We start from the raw sequence: 21666 nt of genomic DNA, 5'->3' as shown, positions 1-21666 counted from the left end.
ACATGATTAGACTCTATTTTTTTCCATTAAAGTGGAACTTGGGAACTTGGCATCAGAACTTTTTAATCATCATGCCTGCCTTGACTCATTCCTTTGCTCAAGTCATTTTAAACACAATGACCCTTGAAGACATTTTCTCAAGTGAAATCATTTCACTTATCTCCTGTGATTTCTTGAATAAGTGTTTCTTTCCCTTTCCCTTCCCTGTCTCAAAGCCATATATTCATTCACGTTGTATTGGAGATGAGGAATGTGTTCGGAGAAACAGAAATGTTTTGACTGCCTGTAGGATAGACTTTTCACCTGAGGTTCTTCTGATTATGTGTCCCAGGATGAGGCAGCTCTCCAAAAAAATCTAAGATTAAAGCTTCTCCAAGGGAAAGTGAACTGGGTATCAGAAGAACACAGGAGACCATTGATGAATTACTGACTGTACTTACTTCACCTCAGCAGCAAAGTTAGAAAAGTCCATTTTTCCAAATTTATTGTAACTCGAAAGCATACCTCTCTATATAAGTAACAGCTGAGATTTTTTTTTATATCAGAGATAGTGTTTGCTTCATGTACTTTTCTTAATGTATTTGGTAATAGCTTCTTGTGGTTCAATTACTTCTAACTCCACATATTTATCTTTTTTCAAATCATATCCAAAGTTATTAATTAGGAAGAAAAACAGAACAAAATAAAACGAAACAGAAAACCTCCTCTTAGGAAACTGTAAAATCCCTTCATTGATTCTGATGAAATTGTATAGTTGAGAATGTAAAAACTGGGCAGATCTGTATGTAAAAGACAGCAGAAAGGCAGAGAGGGTTAGCAGGAAGGCTTGGGACAGGGTAGGAAGAGATGTTACAAAGAGAGCCCATCCTTCCACCAACTAAGCTACTGGGAAATTAACTTAAATCAAAGCACACTTTAGATTTTTAAAGTAATTTTTAAATAGTGTGTGTATGTGTGTGTGTGTGTATGTGTGCACACGCATATGTGAGAGCTATTCACATTTTTGTAGGTTAGATACCCAAGATAATTTCCACCTTTATATCTTGAAACATTGAACCTGAAATTCATAGCTTCATTTAGGGTTGGTGGCCATTGAGTTCAAGGCAACTGCCTGTGCTTGCTCTCCCCCAGAGCAGAGTTATAGGTCCACATAGTCAGGGTAGCTTACCATATGAATTCTACACTCAGGTCAAGCACTTTACTGAAAAGAGCCATCTTTCTAGTTCTATGCCTGTCCTTGAAAACTTTTTGTTTCTGGATCTCTATTCTATATCTAGCACAGGAGTAAGCATCTCTTCAGTAGCTATGGGTCTTCCCTTCACCATTATGCTGGTTCCACACTAAGCTTTCTAGGTACAATTCAGGCCATAAGACCCCAACAATGTCAGATACTGCTCAACATTTTACATCATCGAATAAACCATCTGATCTTTAGTTTCATTCCAAAGAATAAGGTTAATCTGCAGCATCAATCCTTTATTTCTTCTGTAACACTTCACTTCAATCTGTTTTATCCCCCCAACTCTGGCTCCATTTTTGTCTTAATAGCTTTATCTCACTTGTTATAAGGTTTGAAATAAGTTTTTTCTAGTTTTCATATAATATTTTTTTTATCCCACATGATATTCTTTAATAGATGTTGATGCATTAATAATTTTACAGGTGATAATATGATTAATAAGTTTGAATATGTTTTTCAATATAATTCTAAGCATTTCAACGGGATGTCTAATTTATATTTATATAGTTATTTATATTTTCAGGTGAAATTTATTTCTTCATTCTCTATTTCTTAAATTTGAGGAGTGGGGATATACCAGAGGTTCTCAACTTGTGAGCCATGCCACTTTGGGGTGTTCATATAGCATAAATACTGCATGTCAGATAATTACATTATAATTCATAACAGTTATTTACATTGCTTTATAAAAATTACAGTTATGAAGTAGCATTGAAAATTTTATGGTTCAGAGTCACCACAACATGAGTAATTAATTGTATTAAAGGATCATAGAATTGGGAAAGCTGACAAACACTTGTCTAGATGAATTGGTAGAATGCTTGCTTATCATGCACAAACTCCTGGGTTTGATGCCTATCACTACATGAACCAAACATGGTTGCAAATCTCTGTAATTCCATCACTTGTGATATAAAGGCAAGGTCGTAAACTCTATATCATCCTTATCTAAAATATTTCATGACCAACTTTGGAAATGAGAGAAACTGTATAAAAAGATTTGTATTTGATACATAAAAACATGTTTTATTTCGTACAAACTTCTGTTCCCTTTCCCACAAAGATTCCTGACCCTTACATGGAAGGGTTTGACATAAATGCCTTCGTGCTAAAAAATCTACAATATCTTGTTCTCTGAATATTGATCACTTCTGGTGCTGGCTTCAGTGGAAGACTGTGTGTTAATTGCAAATTATTGCAAGAAGAAACTTTTCTGAAAAGTTTTGAGAGATGTTCTGGTATATGGGTATAGCTATAATTCAACAGGAATAATTTTTAATGCTATGTCAATTTGGCAGAATAATTGCTTCAAATTTTACTCCAGAGCCTAATCCCTGTCCAGCAGCAGGTCCTTGCCTCTTGTAAGGTACAGGCTTTGTTTCAGGAGAGGAAGTCAGATACCATCTGAAAGTTGTTGGTTACTATAATACAATACACCTGATGGCATTTTGTCAGGGCCCATGTAATTGTAGGATAATGTCAAGGAAACAGTATTTTCCAGACACATCACTGAATCCACAGCAATTGTAATAGTGTGCCCAAGACCTTTTCAAGTTGCTGTCAGACAAAACCTAGACATAGAGGGGAATTGTAATCCTATTATTAGCCGAGGAGCTACCTTAGTTGACTTAATTTTTTTATTATTTTTTTAATTTGTGTCAACTTTATATAAGCTAGTTATCCTGAAAGAGGTACCTCCACTGAGAGAATGTTGCCATAATGTTGTCTATAAGCAAGTTTTTATGGGGTTTTCTTGACTAATTATTGTTGTGAAAGATCACGGACTAGGGGCTGGTGCTCTCCATGGGCAGGCACCCTTGAATTGTATAATCAATGAAACAAGCCATGGTTAGTAAGTTTGTCACATACTCTACTCAGTTTATTCCTCCTGTTTGCTGATTTGAGTTGCTGTCATGACTTATATTCACAATGGATGAAAACTGGGACAAATAAGTGGAAAAAAAACTTTTCCTACTGTAAATGCTTTTGGCCATAATGTTTTATCATCACAATAGAGACAAAATGAAAATTAGAGCTATTATCATTTGATAAGCTACTGGGGGAAGCCTTAATTTCTTGTAGGGATAGGCTGAACATACATCAGACATTCTCCTTTCTTTTCCCAAAATTAGTTAGGCAATACAAATTGGACTCTGTGTTGGAAAAGTAAGGAAAGTAATCTTACAGCTGGGTTGAGAATGAGTAGGATGGTGGAAGAGGGTGAGAAAATGGGGAAAACTGAGGAATGAATATACAAAAAATAAAAATTTTATAAGATTTAATAAAAAATATTGAAAAAATCCCAGAGTTAATGAGAAGTAATATACATGCCCATTATTTGCTGCATGTTTGTATTGATGCATGTACATATTGTTAGAATTCTTCTCACAGCCTTTCTTTCTGATAGAATCAAAGAATTTTACTATAGAATAGATAGATAGATAGATAGATAGATAGATAGATAGATAGATAGATAGATAGATAGATAGATGATAGATAGATGCTTTTATTTGCATTCTTTAAAATACTGAGCCAATTATCCATATATCTAAGCAAGGATGATAAGTAGTTGAATATGTTTTTTCCATTTTAGGAGGAAATAAATGGCTGGATAGCAAATACAATTTTAGGAAACAGCCATGGTTCAGGACAAAACTATGTATGAATTATGTCACAGAGGCAATTAAAGAGGTTAAATTGGAAGCTGAACTGGTCCCATGTCAGGAAGATGGCTTTGTGTCATAGCCAGTACTGTAGCATACCAAAGATCCTTACTCTTCTGAAACCTAAGCTATGAGAATAACATATTACAATTGAGAAAAGTATCTGTAATGATTTCAGCCACAACAAGGCTGATACTTCCAGGTTCTAGGTGCCATGGATATGCAGACAAGCCCTCAGGCAGATGTGTCTAATGGTCCCCAGGCATGTTAAAGGACCCTGCATCACCCAAAGGCAGCATGAATTACATTATCCATGTATGACTCAGCTAAGACCTTTCATGCATGCGTGAACCCTGTCATCTGCATATGACATAGCCACATCAACTCCATGTGTGCATGAGCTAGGCAGCTTTTAAAAGCTGGATGCTCTATCTTCCTCTCTTTCTCTCTGTGCACACTGACTTCCCCAGGCCTGTACATGCCCTCTCTAATAAATTTTTAAACAGGTTTTTTGCATGTTCCATGTTTCCTACTCACTCACACCAGGTAGTTTTATCGGTGCCCTGAGACTTGGGAGGCTCTCCTGTCCCAAGGTCCTCTCCTGGGTTCGGGATCCAGAACTGGGTTTTTTTTCCACAACAACCACATGTTCCATTTGCCCAAGCACAATTTCTATGGACACCACCAACTTCAATTGGTGAGTTTCCCCCATTCTGGTCAGCTTAACCATTTCTCTAAACCTAAGGAATTGACTGTTGAGCTCCTGGAAATCTTCTGGTATTCCTAGAATTGGGGGGGAGGACAGTCCCAACCATGGTCTTTATGGCTACTGTTGAGCTCTCTGCTGACATTCACCTTTGGATTGCTTCCCTTAGCTAAAATCATGCTTGGACCACTTGGGTTTAGTCCTCCCACAACTGGGGTCTCAGGATCCCATAGAATTTTTCTTTCTCTTTTTTTTTCTTTCTTCTCTTTTCTCCCCCTCCCCACACCAAGAAAGGCTGCTCAGAGCAGCCTCTGCCCTCTCTGGCTTCTGAGTCACCCCAACTGGATTCAGTCAGGTTTTAGCACCTCACCTGTAGGCAGAGGATGCTCTCCTCCAAGTCCTGGTGTGTTCGCTGCCAATTTACAACCCCCTCTAAAGAGGGGAGATGTCTCCCAATAGGGCAAAAATGGTGTCCCCATTTTGCATATTTTCACAGTTTCAGTTATGGGTAGTAAGCCATCCAATCCCATCAATCCAGCCCCCGCCCCCTGATGCCTTTTGTCCTACTTAACAAATTCCCACACTTGTCCATCTTTGTTAAAAAAAAATGGCCTCTTTATAATTTAGATAGCAATCTAAAATGGCCGCCTAACTGCCCCTTTGATCCCAGTATTTTTGGGGAGATTTCTAACTGTCAGCGCACAGGCAATGGAAGGAGTTTCCTTAGATCCATCCTTTTACTATCTAAGCTGTAAGCCTAAGCCCTTTGTCTTTCAAGTTGTTCGCCTGCTCATATGTTCCTGGCTATGCCATCTGAGCCAGAAAAAACTCCACTTCTGCTCTGGACCCAGCTAACAAACCCCTTGCCTTTTTGTCCTCAGTGGGCATCTTATCCCTGTTCCTTTAGCTTCTACTGCTATATATTCACTTCCTATCCCCGTTTCTTTAGCTCCTACCATCATCCCTTCAGTTTCTACACCTGTTCCTTTAGCTCCTACCACTGCCCCTTTAGCTCCTACCCTGTGCCTTCAGATACTGCTCTGGAGTCCTCTAAGGAATCCATACCTTTCTGACCTCAACAGACAGATACTTCAACTCCTTTCCTTCCAGCTGCCTTGCTACCTCTTTCCATTAACTCTTCAGCTCTCTCTCTTTTCCCACTAACTACTCCATCAGCCCTACTGGATCATTCTCCCTCTCTGGTGCTTGACTGCAGCAGCTGCCCAGCTCTAGCACCAAACTTTATCCCTTGCCTCTCATGCTCACATCCTGCTATGGAATCCAACCCTGACCAAGCCAAGTCGGCAGCAGTTCTCCCGTTGCAAGAGGTGGCAGGAGTAGATGGATTGATTAGGGTACACGTTCCTTTCTCACTCTCATAACTCTCCCATATAGAACAAAAACTGGGGTCCAAATGTTTAATTCTACTACTTCCATAAAGCAATTCCAAAATATTAACCAGTCTTATAATTTCACCTTTCATGATATCTATATAATCCTATCTAATAACCTACTTGCTGAAAAGCATGGGTGAGTTTGGAGGCAGGCCAGACTACATACAGATGAGATTCACCAAACACATGCAACATACCCACTGGGGACAGAGGTGATCCCTGAGCAGGAACCTCACTGGTACTATAAAGCACCAGGTGGAATTTTAGCTAGGAACTGGTTTTTGACTTGCCTCCTAGCAGGTCTCTGTAAAGCTGCCTTTAGCCCATTAAACTGTAATAAGCTCTCAGAGGTCATTCAAGATACTAAGGAAAATCTTTCTGTATTTTTGGAATGCCTCACGAAAGTTCTGTTACAATATACTAACATAGATCCAGAAACTACAGAGGCAGACAGTTACTCCTGACTCAATTATTTTCTCAGTGCTACAATGACATTAAGGCTAAACATAGACATTTGGAGAAAGTCTCCTTGACCCCACAGGCAGAAGTCTTAGAGTGGGCTTTTAACGTGTACCGTGTGAGGAATGACAAAGTCCGCAATCACTGCCACATGCTAGCCATGGCCCTCCAACCAGCCAAGGCTACAGACCACCCAATTTATGCTATCCATGCTGCTCCTTTGCACTCCAGTGATGGTAGAACCATGTGATGAACAGATGCTTGAAAGAAATCCCACAGTAGCTCAGAAATGAGAAATAGATATTTATTTAGGGGTAAACTCACAAATCAAATTCTCTGCTTGAATGGTGGATGGGGATTGAATCCTGCAATCCAATTGAATTGAGCAGCTGGTGAAAAGGAGTAAGAAAAAAGGGGCTGAAGCACGCTCTGTATCTCTGTATATAATATAAAAGGCCACGCCCTAGTAGGTGGGTAACCACAAGCTACAAGACTTCCTACAGCACTCCTGGGCTCGAGAATCACCAGGCTTGTGTTGCAAATGTGGTAGAACTGGTCATTGGGCTCGAGCATGCCCTAATCCTCATCTTGGTCCCATGAGACCTTGTTTAAAATGCCAAAGGGAAGAATATAGGGCAGTTGACTTTCCTCATGCACATGGTGGCATGGAGACATCAAACCCAGAAAATTCCCAAGTTGACTTTCTAGGTCTGGCCACGCATAAGTGAGGCTGCCTAGGCTCACTTGACCTGACCACAACCATTGTTTTTAACAGGGAGCCACGGGTAAACATCATGGTATCAGTATGGCCCATCTCCTTTCTGTTGAACACCAAAGCCACATACTTGGTACTGAGGGAGTTTTGGGGGTCTTACCTCTCCTTCTACTTTCCCAATTGTCGAGGTAGGGAGACAGCCTTATCTACCTCAGCAGACCCCACCACTTAACTGTGCTTTTAGAGCTATCTATCTTACTCATTTCTTTTTAGCCATGCCAACCTTCCTGGTACCTCTCATGGGAAGGGATTTTTTTAGAACAGGTAGGAGCTTCCATTTCATTTGCACCTTCCATTCACCTTACCTCAGACTCTCCATCAGCTTCTCTCCTTCTCCTTCTAGCCTCCCAACCTCTCAGCCCCAATGTGTCTTTTCCTCTACCATTCTTTCAGGTAAACCCCCATGTCTGAGACATCCAAAGCCCATCCATTGCTAAACACCATTTCCCCATCATTATCCAATTTCAAGATCCTAAGACCAAATACCGTAGCTTTCCTTTTCCCACTTACCAGGCCAGGAGCTCTTTTCCAGGAAATGATGGGCAGCTTGATTTTACTCATATGGCCACAGTCAGATGAGTTAAATATCTCCTGGTTTTAGTGGACACTTGGTCTTGGTGGATTGAAGTGTTTCCCATTACTAACAGGAGGGCCCAAATAGTTTCCAATGTTTTTCTCTGAGAAACCATCCCCCAGTTTGGAATCCCAACTTCTCTTCAGTTGGATAATGGCCCAGAGTTTATTTCTTAGAGTTCTCAAACATTTTTTAAGTCTCTCAACATTCCCTGGCATTTTCATATCCCATACTACCCTCAGTCTTTAGGGAAGGTACAATGAACTAACCATTCCTTAAAAATTGTTCTTGTTAAGATGTCATGGGAGCTTCAACTCAACTGGGTAAATCTTTTGCCTCTAGCCTTTCTTAGGCTTAGGGCTCTCCACCAAAGCCCCTTTCCATCTTGCCCTTTGAACTCATGTATGGGCAGCCGGTTTTAACTCCTGGTCTCTCACCTAAAACCTTCCCCTTCCTAATCACCTGTTTACTCCACTATTATCCCATCTTCATTCCCTATCATTGGATTTTACCAACTACTCATTACCTCAACCATGTGCCAATTCATACTCACAGCCAATTAAAATAAGGGATCAGGTACTATTCTCTCATCCAGACCAATGGCCATCACCACTTTCTCCTAAATGGCAGTAATTCTTGTAACTCCCACAGCTACCAAGCTCAAGGGACTTCCTCATTGAATCCACCTGTCCCACATTAAACCTTTTACTATTCCAGCTCAAGATATTCCCTTGCATATGGTAACTCAAACAGGGTCCTGATCTTTTAAGTTCCAGAGGGCACCAGGATCAGCCACTCTTTCTCCAGTTCCAGAAAAACAAAAGTCTCATCACTGTACTCAAGTCTCCTGTGACCAAAATTCCATATACTCTCCCTATTCCTCTTTCTTCTATCTGCTTTACCAACTTCTCTACATCTCCAATGTCATGCTTAAATTTTTAGTTAGCCGCTAAGCTGTTATTACAGGGACCATCATTAAACATAGAGCCTGAAGTACAAGGATTGCCCAAAACCCAGGTGGTAAGAAATTCATAGGCCAAAACTCCAAAAACTCACAAAACAGACTTTAACACAACAGGCTTATCACTGACTGCAGCAGTGTCTCCTGGATGTTAAGGTAATATCATGATGCTTAAGAGAACAAGTGTCTTAAGATTTGTTTCAGGTAAAACATTGAGTGGTCTAATAATTCCCCTTTCTAATAATTCCCCCTTTTTTCCTCCCTCCTCCCCACTGTCTTTCATTCCATCAATATATCATCATAATCATAAGCTTTTAATATGTCTAAAATTTATTTCTTTTCCCACATTTTATATAGCTCCAGGGAACCAATTGAACCTATCAAAATGGACCATATTTCTCCAGAATAAGTATCATTTAATTCCTCCCTTATCATTCCTGGTCTCAGGAACAACCTGGGAAACAGCAGGAAGCAAGCATGAATAAACCTTACAACGCTCCATTCTCACTCATTAGAGACTCTGAACTTTACAAAGTTTTATAATAAACAAATGGGTGGAATATAATCATTTCAGCCACAATAAGGCTGATATTCCAGGTTCTAGGATCCATGTATGTGCAGAAAAGCTCTCTGACAGATATGCCTAATAGCCCGTGGGGATTTTAAAGGGCCCACATGACCCACATGCAGCATGAATTACATTCTATGTGTATGACTCAGCTAAGCCCTTGCATGCATGTGTGAGCCTTGTCATCTGCATGTGATCTAGCCATGTCAACCCCCTTTGCACATGGACTACACAGCTTTTAAAAACTGGGTGTTTCTTCTTCTTTTTCTTCTTCTTTTTCTTCTTCTTCTTCTTCTTCTTTTTCCTCTTCTTTCTCTCTCTCTCTCTCTCTCCCTCTCTCTCTCTCTCTCTCTCTGCACACTGACTTCCCCAGACTTGTACATGCTCACTCTAATAAACTCCTAAGGAGGTTTGTTATATGCTCTGTGTTTCCTTCTCACTCACATCAGGTAATTTCAGTGTCAAATTTAAGCTTCCCCACCATGGAAAACTCAACCCATTTAGATATTCTAAATTTCAGGTTTTACTTCCATAAAATAGATATATTTACAGCTTCACATTTATTTAAAATTTTTATATCAACTTGCATACTTGCATTAATTATATCAAAAGTACTCCTTGAATTTAAGAAAGTTACCTATTTGAATTTTGTTAATGAATGAAAGTTAGTTGGTAATAATAGGGACCCTATACTCTTGAGCATTAAAGGAGTTTAAGAATAGCTATTTACTGAGAAACCTCCACACTGCTTTCCAAAGCGGTTGTACAAGTTTCCATTCCCACCAGCAATGGATGAGTGTACCCCTTACTCCACATCCTCTCCAGCAAAGGCTATCATTGGTATTTTTGATTTTAGCCATTCTGACAGGTGTAAGATGGTATCTCAATGTTGTTTTGATTTGCATTTCCCTGATTGCTAAGGAGGTTGAGCATGCCCTTAAGTGTCTTTTAGCCATTCAAACTTCTGTTGAGAATTCTCTGTTCAGTTCAGTGCCCCATTTTTTAATTGGGGTAATTAGCATTTTAAAGTCTAGTCTCTTGAGTTCCTTATATATTTTGGAGATCAGAACTTTGTCTGTTGCGGGGTTGGTGAAGATCTTTTCCCAGTCAGTAGGCTGCATTTTTCAGGAAATTTGGGATCAACCTACCCCAGGACCCAGCAATCCCACTCTTGGGAATTTACCCAAGAGATGCCCAATCATATTACAAAAGCATTTGTTCAACTATGTTTATAGCAGCATTATTTGTAATAGCCAGAACCTGGAAACAACCTAGATGCCCTTCAGTGGAAGAATGGATGAAGAAAGTGTGGAATATATACATATTAGAGTACTACTCGGCGGTAAAAAACAATGACATCTTGAATTTTGCATGCAAATGGATGGAAATAGAAAACACCATCCTGGGTGAGGTAACCCAGACCCAAAAAGATGAACATGGGATGTATTCACTCATAATTGGTTTCTAGCCATAAATAAAGGACATCGAGCCTATAATTCGAAAAAAAAAATCCTAGAGAAGCTATATAAGAAGGTGAACCCAAAGAAAAACATATAGTTATCCTCCTGGATATTGGAAGTAGACAAGATTGCTTGACAAAAAATGGGAACATGGGGGTAGGGTGGGATGGGTGGATGGGGGGATGGGGAGAGAAAAGTGTGAAGTGGAGGATGGGAAGAGCTTGGGGGAATAGGATGGTTGGGATATAGGAAGGGTGGATATGGGAACAAGGAATTGTATATCTTAGTTAAGGGAACCATTTTAGGGTTGGCAGAGACTTGACTCTAGAGGGGTTCCCAGGTGTCCAGGAAGACGCCCCCAGCTAGGTCCTTGGGCAGCTGAGGAGAGGGTGCCAGAAATGTCCAGATCCTATTGCCATACTCATGAATATCTTGCATATCACCATAGAACCTTCACCTGGCATTGGATGGAGAAAATGACAGAGCCCCACATAGAAGCACTGGACTGAGCTCCCAAGGTCCTGATGAGGAGCAAAAGGAGGGAGATCATGAGCAAGGAAGTCAGGACCATGAGGAGTAGGTTTACCCATTGAGACGGTGGGACAGATCTAACGGGAGACCACCAAGTCCAGTTGGAATGGGACTGATGGAACAGGGGACCAAACAGAACTCTATGAATGTGGCTGACGGTGGAGGAGGACCGAGAAACCAAGGACAATGGCAATGAGCATGAACTCTACAGAATGGACGGGCTCACTGTGAGCCTTGTCAGTTTGGTTGCTCACCTTCCTGGACTTAGGGGGAGCTGGGAGGATCTTGGACTTAACATAGTGAAGGGAACCCTGATGGCTCTTTGTCTTGGAGAGGGGTGGAGTGGAGGTATGGGTGGAAGGGAGGGGAGGGAAGGGAGAGGAGGAGGGGAGGAGATGGAAATTTTTAATAAAAAAATGAGAAAAAAAGAAATTAGAGCTAAAAAAAGAATAGCTCTTTATTAAATTTTAATTATCATTTTTTAAATATTCTGTATTGTAGTGATTGGGTCATGATTATAGATTTCTCCTCAGTTTGATGATCATTTTTTTCCAATTACAAAGACAGGTTTAATTTTTAATGGAACTGGGACTACAAAAAATCATTTGCATTAGGTGTCTGTAGGGAACAGAACAAACAAACATTTTGGAAGATTTATGAAATTTTATCTTTTTGCAGATGTGACATACCAATAGTCCATTTTACTCTTTTTCTTGGAAATTTTTTTTCTGGATGATGTCTCCTTTTACCTCAAATGCACTATTTGCACACTGAATTTCAGATTCCTTAGTTTGAGCGCTTCATTTTTCTGGAAAAATGAAAATAAAACCCTAAATAAAACCCTGCCCAACCCTAAATCTGGGGAGGTTCCCTTGTGGCACGTTATATTGGAATAAATAAAAAGAATTTGCTAGCTTTATAAGTTAGTTTAGATCAAATAATTACACTGTTTGATGAACTATCACCTCTTCTAATCAAGATGTCTCTCTTGTTCAAATCTATTCTTCATAATATTTGCTTTATGGTTTCTCCTAAAAATTTTGTTTTATGTTCTAAAGTTGTTCTATCATCCAGAGAGTATAATTTATTTTCTTTATTAAAAATTTTTGCCTCCTTCCCGGATCCTCCCCACCTCCCATTTCCATCCCTCACCACCCACTCTCCACCCCCTCCCTCGTCAATCCAAAGAGCAGTGAGGGTTCCCTGCCCTGTGGGAAGTCCACGGTACTCCCCCGTCCATACAGGTCTAGGAAGGTGAGCATCCAAACAAGTTAGGCCCCTCCAAAGCCAGTACATGCAGTAGGATCAAAACCCAGTGCCATTGTCATTGGCTTCTCAACAGCCCTCATTGTCTGCCATGTTCTAGGAGTCGGGTTTTATCACATGCTTTTTCAGTTCCAGTCCAGCTGGCCTTGGTGAGCTCCCATTAGATCAGCCCCACCATCTCAGTGGATGGATGCACTTATCGTGGTCCTGATTTCCTTGCTCATGTTCTCCCTCCTTCTGCTCCTCTTTTGGACCTTTGGAGCTCAGTCCAGTGCTCCAATGTGGGGCTCGGCCTCTATCTCCATCCATCACCAAATGAAGGTTCTATGATGATATGCAAGATATTCATCAGTATGGTTATAGGATCAGGCCATTTCAGGCTCCCTCTCCTCAGCTAGGTCTTTGGACACCTGGGTGGCACCCTACGTTGGGCGCCAATTGAAGCGTAGCGGTCGGGCGGCAATGGGAAATAATCAAAACTAGCCTTTTCCGAAATAATCAGCTTTAATAAAGGAAGGAAGTGGGGCAAACTTAAAGAGCCAAGGTTCCAGCGAAGAGCCGTGAACCAAGAGGAAATAAGGGCAGAGCTTACCAAAACCCGGTTCTTTAAAAGGTATGTTTTGCCCCTGGAGCACCCATGCCCCTCAGACAAGGGTCCCTCCTGAAAGGTTGCTGTGAACACCCTCAAAAAATTTCTTCACTCAACTGCTGACTGAGATGAACCTGGCACACAGGTTATACCATGAAAGACCTAAATAACAACGCCTCCACTAAGCAGGAAGCAGTTTGGAGAGAAAAAACTGCACCCATTTTCCCAAATATTGTTTATAAATGTTCTTTTACATTTAAAGGGGGATATGATATAGAGATGAATAATTTGCATTGGTATGGATTTTAAGGTCAATTTTGTTATATGTATATGTATTTCTGATCTTGATTAAGCTATTGTGATTGTAGTTCATGTTAAAAATGTAATGTATAATTAGGAAATATAGGTTAATGGATAATCAGCAATAATAGTAAAGCTTGTAGTCATGTTAGTTAGATTTTCTAGATATATAGAGATATATTTCAGTTAGATAGACATTCTTCATATCTTTCAAAGACTGCAGAATATGGCATTTAATCTTTTAATAACTTAGGGTTTTTCATGACAATGAGACACGTCTGCTCCTGGCAGCACCAATCTACTAAAAGAGGAAGATGGGCATCGAAGAGACTCCTTATGGAGTTGGTTAACCATTTGGGTAAGAAACTGCTCTTGCCTGGACTGTTGCATAAACTGGACACAAAGAACCCACAGAAAGAGGACTGCTGAACTTGCCTAAAGGTGAGATGGTCTTTTGGGGTTCCTGATTCATGAACCATGGAATAAAGTTAGAATTCAACAACAATGCTACCCCTAGAAAGCCTACAAACTCATGGAAACTGAACAGTCAGCTACTGAGCCAAACCTGGGTCAAGGAAGAAATAAAGAAAGAAATTAAAGTCTTTATTGAATTTAATGAAAACAAAGACACAACCTATGCCAAACTATGGGACACAATGAAAGCAGTGCTAAGAGGAAAGTTCATAGCACTAAGTGCCCACTTAAAGAAAACGGAGAAAGCACTCATTGGAGACTTAACAGCACATCTGAAAACTCTAGAAAAAAAAAAGAAGCAGACTCACCTAGGAGGAGTAGAAGACTGGAAATAATCAAACTGAGGACAGAAATCAACAAAATAGAAACACAGAAAACAATCCAAAGAATCAATGAAACAAAAAGCTGGTTCTTGGAGAACCAACAAGATTGACAAACCCCTACCCAAACTAATCAAACGGCAGAGAGAGAACATGCAAATTAATAAGATCAGAAATGAAAAGGGGGACATAACCACAGACACAGAGGAAATTCAGAGAATCATTAGATCTTACTAAAAAAGCCTGTATGCCACAAAAATGTACAAGAAATGAACATTTTTTTTTAGATAAGTGCCATATACCAAAGTTAAACCAGGACCAGGTTGATCAATCTAAATAGTCCTGTTATCCACGAAGAATTAGAAACTGTGATCAAAAACCTCCCTACCGAAAAAAGCCCAGGACCAGATGGTTTCAATGCAGAATTCTATCAAAACTTCCAAGAAGACCTAATACCTATACTCCTTAAGGTATTTCATAATACAGAAACAGAAGAGCCATTGCCAAATTCCTTTTATGAAGCTACAGTTACCCTGATACCTAAACCACACAGACTCAACCAAGAAAGAGAATTACAGGCCAATCTCACTCATGAACTTCAGTGAAAAAATTCTCAATAAAATATTGGCAAACCGAATCCAATAACACATTAGAAAAATTATCCACTACGATCAAGTAAGCTTCATCCCAGTGATGCAGGGCTGGTTCAACATATAAAACTCTATCAATGTAATCCATCATATAAATAAACTGAAGGAAAAAAAACCATATGATCATCTCATTAGATGCAGAAAAAGCATTTGACAAAATTCAACACCCCTTTATGATAAAGGTCTTGGACAGATTAGGGATACAAGGTTCATTCCTAAATATAATAAAGGCTATTTACAGCAAGCTGCCAGCTAACATCAAATTAAATGGAGAGAAACTCAAGGCCATTCCACTAAATTCAGGAACATGACAAGGCTGTCCACTCTCTCCTTATCTCTTCCATATGGTGCTTGAGGTTCTAGCAATAGCAATAAGACAACATAATGTGATCAAGGGGATTTGAATTGGAAAGGAAGAATTTAAACTTTCGTTATTTGCAGATGATAAGATAGTGCATATAAGCGACCCCAAAAACTCCACCAAAGAACTCTTACAGCTGAAAAACTCCTTCAGTAATGTGGCAAGATACAAGATCAACTCCAAAAAATCAGTTGCCCTCCTATACACAAAGGATAAGGAAGCAGAGAGGGAAATCAGAGAAGTATCACCTTTCATGATAGCCACAAATAGCATAAAATATCTTGGGGTAACTCTAACCAAGGAAGTAAAGGATCTATTTGACAAGAACTTTAATTTTCTGAAGAAAGAAATTGAAGAAAATGGAAGGATCTCCCTTGCTTTTGGATTGGGAGGATCAACATAGTAACAATGGCAATTCTACCAAAGGCAATCTATAGATTCAATGCAATCCCCATCAAGGTCCCAAAAATTCTTCACAGACCTTGAGAGAATAATAATCAACTTTATATGGAAAAACAAAAAACGCAGGATAGCCAAAACAATCTTATACAATAAAGGAAATTCTGGAGGCATTACCATCCCTGACTTCAAACTCTATTACAGAGCTACAGTATTGAAAACAGCTTGTTATTGGCATAAAAACAGAGAAGTCGACCAATGGAATTGAATAGAAGACCCGGAGCTGATGTTTGATAAAGGAGCCATAAGTACACAATGGAAGGAAGAGAGCATCTTCAACAAATGGTGCTGGCATAACTGGATGTCAACCTGTAGAAGAATGAAAGTAAATCCATATCTATCACCATGCACAAAACTCAAATCCAAATGGATTAAAGACCTCAATATTAACTGGAACACACTGAGCCTGATAGAAGAGAAAGTGGGAAATAGTCTACAACATATGGGCCCATGAGACCATTTCCACGTATAAACCAAGCAGCACAGACATTAAAGGCATCATTGAATAAATGGGACCTCCTGAAGCTGAACAGCTTCTGTAAAGCAAAGGACACCGTCACTGAGACCCAAAGGCAGCCTACTGACTGGGAAAAGATCTTCAGCAACCCTGCAACTGACAAAGGTCTGATCTCTAAAATATATATGGAACTCAAGAGACTAGACTTCAAAATGCTAATTAACCCAATTAAAAAAAATGGGGCTCTGAACTGAACAGAGAATTCTCAACAGAACAAGTCCAAATGGCCAAAAGACCCTTAAGGTCATGTTCAACCTCGTTAGCTATCAGGGAAATGCAAATCAAAACAACTTTGAGATACCATCTTGCACCTGTCAGATTGGCTAAAATCAAAAACACCAAAGATAGCCTTTGCTGGAGAAGTTGTGGGGTAAGGGGTACACTCATCCATTGTTGGTGGGAATGCACACTTGTGCAACCACTTTGGAAAGCAGTGTGGTGGTTTCTCAGGAAATTCGGGATCAACCTACCCCAGGACCTAGCAATTCCATTCTTGGGAATTTACCCAAAAGATGCCCAATCATACTACAAAAGCATTTGTTCAACTATGTTCATAGCAGCATTATTTGTAATAGCCAGAACCTGGAAACAACCTAGATGCCCTTCATTGGAAGAATGGATGAAGAAACTGTGGAATATATATATATATATATATATATATATATATATATATATATATGGTAGAGTACTACTCAGTGGTAAAAAACAATGACATCTTGAATTTTGCATGCAAATGGATGGAAATAGAAAACACTATTCTAAGTGAGGTAACGCAGACCCAAAATATGAACATGGGATGTACTCACTCATAATCGGTTTTAGCCATAAATAAAGGACATCAAGCCTATAATTCATGATCCTTGAGCAGACAATAAGGTGAAACCAAAGAAAAACATATAGTTATCCTCCAGGATATTGGAAGTAGACAAGTTTGTCGGGTAAAAATTGGGAACTTGGGGGTGGGGTGGGTTGGGGGCAAGGGGAGATGGGGAGAGAAAAGCGTGAAGTGGAGGATGGGGAGAGCTTGGGGGAATGGGATGCTTGGGATATTGGAAGGGTGGATATGGAAGCAGGGAAGCATATATCCTAATTAAGGGAGCCATTTTAGGATTATTAAGAGACTTGACTCTAGAGGGGTTCCCAGGTATCCAGGGAGATGCCCACATCTAGTTCCCTCGGCAGCTGAGGATAAGCAGCCGGAAAAGGCCCGATCCTATAGCCATACTAATGAATATCTTGCATATCACCGTAGAACCTTCACCTGGTGATGGATGGAGATAGAGACAGAGCCCCACATTGGTGCACCGATCTGAGCTCCCAAGGTTCAAATGAGGAGCAGAAGGAGGATAAACATGACCAAGAAGTCTGGACTGCGAGGGGTCTGCCCCTATCCACGGAGATGGTGGGGCTGATCTATGCGGAGCTTACCAAGCCCAGCTGGACTGGGACTGAAAAAGCATGGGATAAAACCGGACTCCCTGAACATGATGGACAATGAGGGCTGCTGAGAAGCCAAAGACAATGACACTAGATTTGGATCCTACTAGGCATACTGGCTTTGGGGAGGGGGCTGGCCTGTTTGGATGCTCACCTTCTTGGACCTAGATGGAGGGGGGAGGAACTTGGACTTCCCACACGGCAGGGAACCCTTACTGCTCTCTGGATAGGAGAGGGAGGGAGAGTGGAGGGGGGAGGGGTGTAAGTAGGAGGCTGGGAAGAGGCACAAATTTTTAATAAAAAATAAAAAAATAAAAGCGTGTACCACTGTAAAAATATATATCAATATCAATGAGCAAATTTCAATTTAGAAAATTTTAAATATTAAAAATGAATGTATTTTAATTAAAACACTAAAAACTCATACTGAAAAAAAGAAAAGAAACATCCCTATGCATATGTACATATGCAAATATGTAATCGTATCAATATGCAAAGGTTACTCTAGCCTTTAGAGATAAGCTTCTTTGTAGTGAATAAAGGGACTTAAGGCATTTCAAGGAAAAATAATGGTTAAGGGATCACTTTAAACAAGGCAAATATGCCACCCTGTACAATTCAGGGAACATCAGAAAAAAAAGGGGCTTAAAGAATGCAACAGTTTATATGTCATAGAGGTCAGCAAAAAGTGAGGGCCCATAAAGGGATCTTAAGGAAGTGGAGTGGAATGCAAGGTGATACAATATGGAAGGATGGAATAACAGGAGGAAAAGCTAATTTGTTGGGAAATAGGAAGGGACAAATATCATGAAAGACTTTGAAAATGCCAAATGGCAATTTCCTACTGCAGAAACATGTACACACACACATGCACACGCACACACACACACACACACACACACACACACACATAAGTAAGAGTTTAAATGGATTAAGTGAACTTGCATAAAATTAGGGAAAATACCTCTGTCAACCACTATAGTTATCAGACAAATATTCCTATGCCAGAAATGATTTGCCTTTAAAAAAAAAAAAGTAGACCAGTGGGATCTCAAAGATAACTCCAAACTTTATAAACTTTAACATTGCTCTTAGTTACCCTCCAGAAGTTGACAGTAAGATCTTATTGCTGAAGACACCACATACTGTCATCACAGGGTAATATAGAAATAAAGCTGAGATAAACCTGCAAGCTGTAACTTTACTGACTAAATTTTGCAGTTTTGTTATGGGAGTAACCCACAAGTTTATTGTTAGATTTAAGGTCTAAGACACAAAATGAAACCCATACTCAGTCCTGTTAATAGGACAAAGAACCTGTGACTACGCATGCCACAGTATGACCCAAAAGAGTATCTACTATTATTTCTATGTTAAAGGGCATGGTGTTAACCTCACCTCTAAGTATTAGATAATGAAAACTTACAACTATTTTTTTTCCAGTTTATTTATTTTTTATTAAAAATTGCCATCTCCTCCCCTCCTCCTCCACCTTCCCTCCCCTCCCCTCCACCCACACCCCCACTCCCTCCCTCTCCAGGCCAAACAGCCATCAGGGTTCTCTACACTATGTTGAGACCAAGGTACTCCCAACTCCCCCCAGGTCCAGGAAGGTGAGCAACCGAACTGACAAGGCTCACACAGAGCCCGTCCATGTCGTAGAGACCAAGCCCATCGCCATTGTCCTTGGCTCCTCGGTCAGCCTCCACCATCAGCCACCCTCAGAGAGTCCGATTTGGTCGCATGTTCCGTCAGTCCCATTCCAAGTGGACTTGGTGGTCTCCCATTAGTTCTGTCCTGCCGTCTCAGTGGGTGAACGCGTCCCTCATGGTTCTGACTTTCTCATGATCTCTCTCCATCGGCTCCTCATCAGAACTTTGGGAGCTCAGTCCGGTGCTCCAGTGTGGGGCTCTGTCTCTATCTCCATCCATCGCCAGGTGAAGGTTAAGGCTCACAGTGAGCCCGTCCATGCTGTAGAGTTCACATTCATTGCCGTTGTCCTTGGTTTCTCAGTCCTCCTCCACCGTCAGCCACATTCAGAGAGCCCGGTTTGGTCCCCTGTTCCATCAGTTCCATTCCAACTGGACTTGGTGGTCTCCCATTAGATCTGTCCCACCGGCTCAATGGGTAAACGCACTCCTCACGGTCCTGACTTCCTTGCTCATGATCTCCCTCCTTTTGCTCCTCATCGGGACCTTGGGAGCTCAACTATTTTTTAAAGAAATCTTTACCCTGTTTTTTATCCTTTTTTTGAGTGCAAGTGATTCTTAAATTTAAAAAGAATCTTTATGACTGTTAGATGTAAACATAATAGAAAATATACAAGCTATTCTACTTATAACATTTTATTTAATTAACAACCACCCTTGCTGTCAAACATTTTTATTCCTCTGAAATGCCAATACCAAGCATCTGAAAATAAAATGAATAAGACAAGTGTCCCTACCTAATGATAAACTAACTAGAAATAACCAGATCAAACCTATTTTTATTCATTACCCATTTTTTCTTGAAATCTTATCTATTTGTATATGTACAAATTTTATTTGTACACATACCTATTAAGGAGAGAGGCTTAAATTAATATTAATATTAACTAAAAACTTTGTTTATACTTTGTGATCTGTATTTCTCTGTATTATTTTCCTTAGTCTGAGCAATATACTTCTATTCTTTATATTTTAAAGAAACAAAAATGGTTTTCAAAATATGGCATAACTCATTATGGGGATTCATCAGAAATGTTTTTCAAAAAGAGGGATTATTACAGTAAGACTAGCATAGAAGCTTCAAAGAGCTTATTCAAGGTACTTGATTATTTGAAGGATTAAAACACAATATTATAGCCATGACAGTTGCCAGAATTTGAAGTTTTAAGAAGTTTACCCACGTGTCAGTGGTAAACAACAGTTGTCTCATTCTAATTGGACTTAAAGCTGACTCAACATGATGGAAATAATGTAGGTATAGAAACCTAGCAAGCTTCCTAGTGCTTGTGAAGTCATGGGCATTAGGGTAAAAATCTACTACTGCTAATTTTCTGGACAAAATGATTCATTGCTTTTTAAATCCTACCTTTATACCCACAGAGAATATAGCTACCACCTCGCATCAAAATAGTCTCTCTTTACAGCATGCAGAGACCATCACATAGCACCACACCTGAATTTTACACAGAGAACAAGAAATTATTGGTAGCCCTGCCCCAGAAGATAAATCTACATCAGAGATCCTGCATCTACAGCCCAGGGAACATGAACAGAGAGAATGATTGTAAGAGCCTTCATACCAGGACGTCGGCTTTGAAACATTTTTCCTAAAAATTACCCAATAAGCAATCCCAGAGAAAATGCAATATTAATAAAGGGGACATGTGAATGTGGAAGAGGAAAAATCTATAGGGTCCCACCCTTAGGTGAAGAACAACAGGAAATTAGTGTCTACTGGGGGAAAAGGAAAATTAACTTCTCCCATAGACGTGCTTCCCTATTAGTTGTCAAATGCAGACTACTCATCTCTGAAGTCACATAGGAAAAAAAAAAACACTCAGAAGACGGTGTATAGCATTACATTATATATTATATATGTGTGTTGTACCTACACACATAGACATAGCAATAATAATGAAAGAGAAAGAGTCTATAAACATGGGAGTGACAGATATAAGAAGCATTTGAGTGAGGGTAGCCAGAAGGGCCTGGAGGGAGGAAATGACAATGTTAAGTGTTATAAATATATTTAAATTAAAACATATTACAGCAGGTTAGTCTTATTTTAACAATTAATGATGAAAGAAAATAAGGCACTCATTTACATCACTAGCAAATAATATACACTGTGATAATTTCTTTGAGAGTGTTTTGTTTACTTTTTATATTTTTAAGCAGGGGTACTGCTCCTGTCAGCATATGAAAAACCATCAAATAGAAATACAGGTATATACCTGATTTTAAAACCAATTA

Source organism: Arvicola amphibius, chromosome 11, assembly GCF_903992535.2.
Source record: "Arvicola amphibius chromosome 11, mArvAmp1.2, whole genome shotgun sequence".
Classification (NCBI taxonomy): Eukaryota; Metazoa; Chordata; class Mammalia; order Rodentia; family Cricetidae; genus Arvicola; species Arvicola amphibius.
This window is presented reverse-complemented; position numbering follows the sequence as displayed.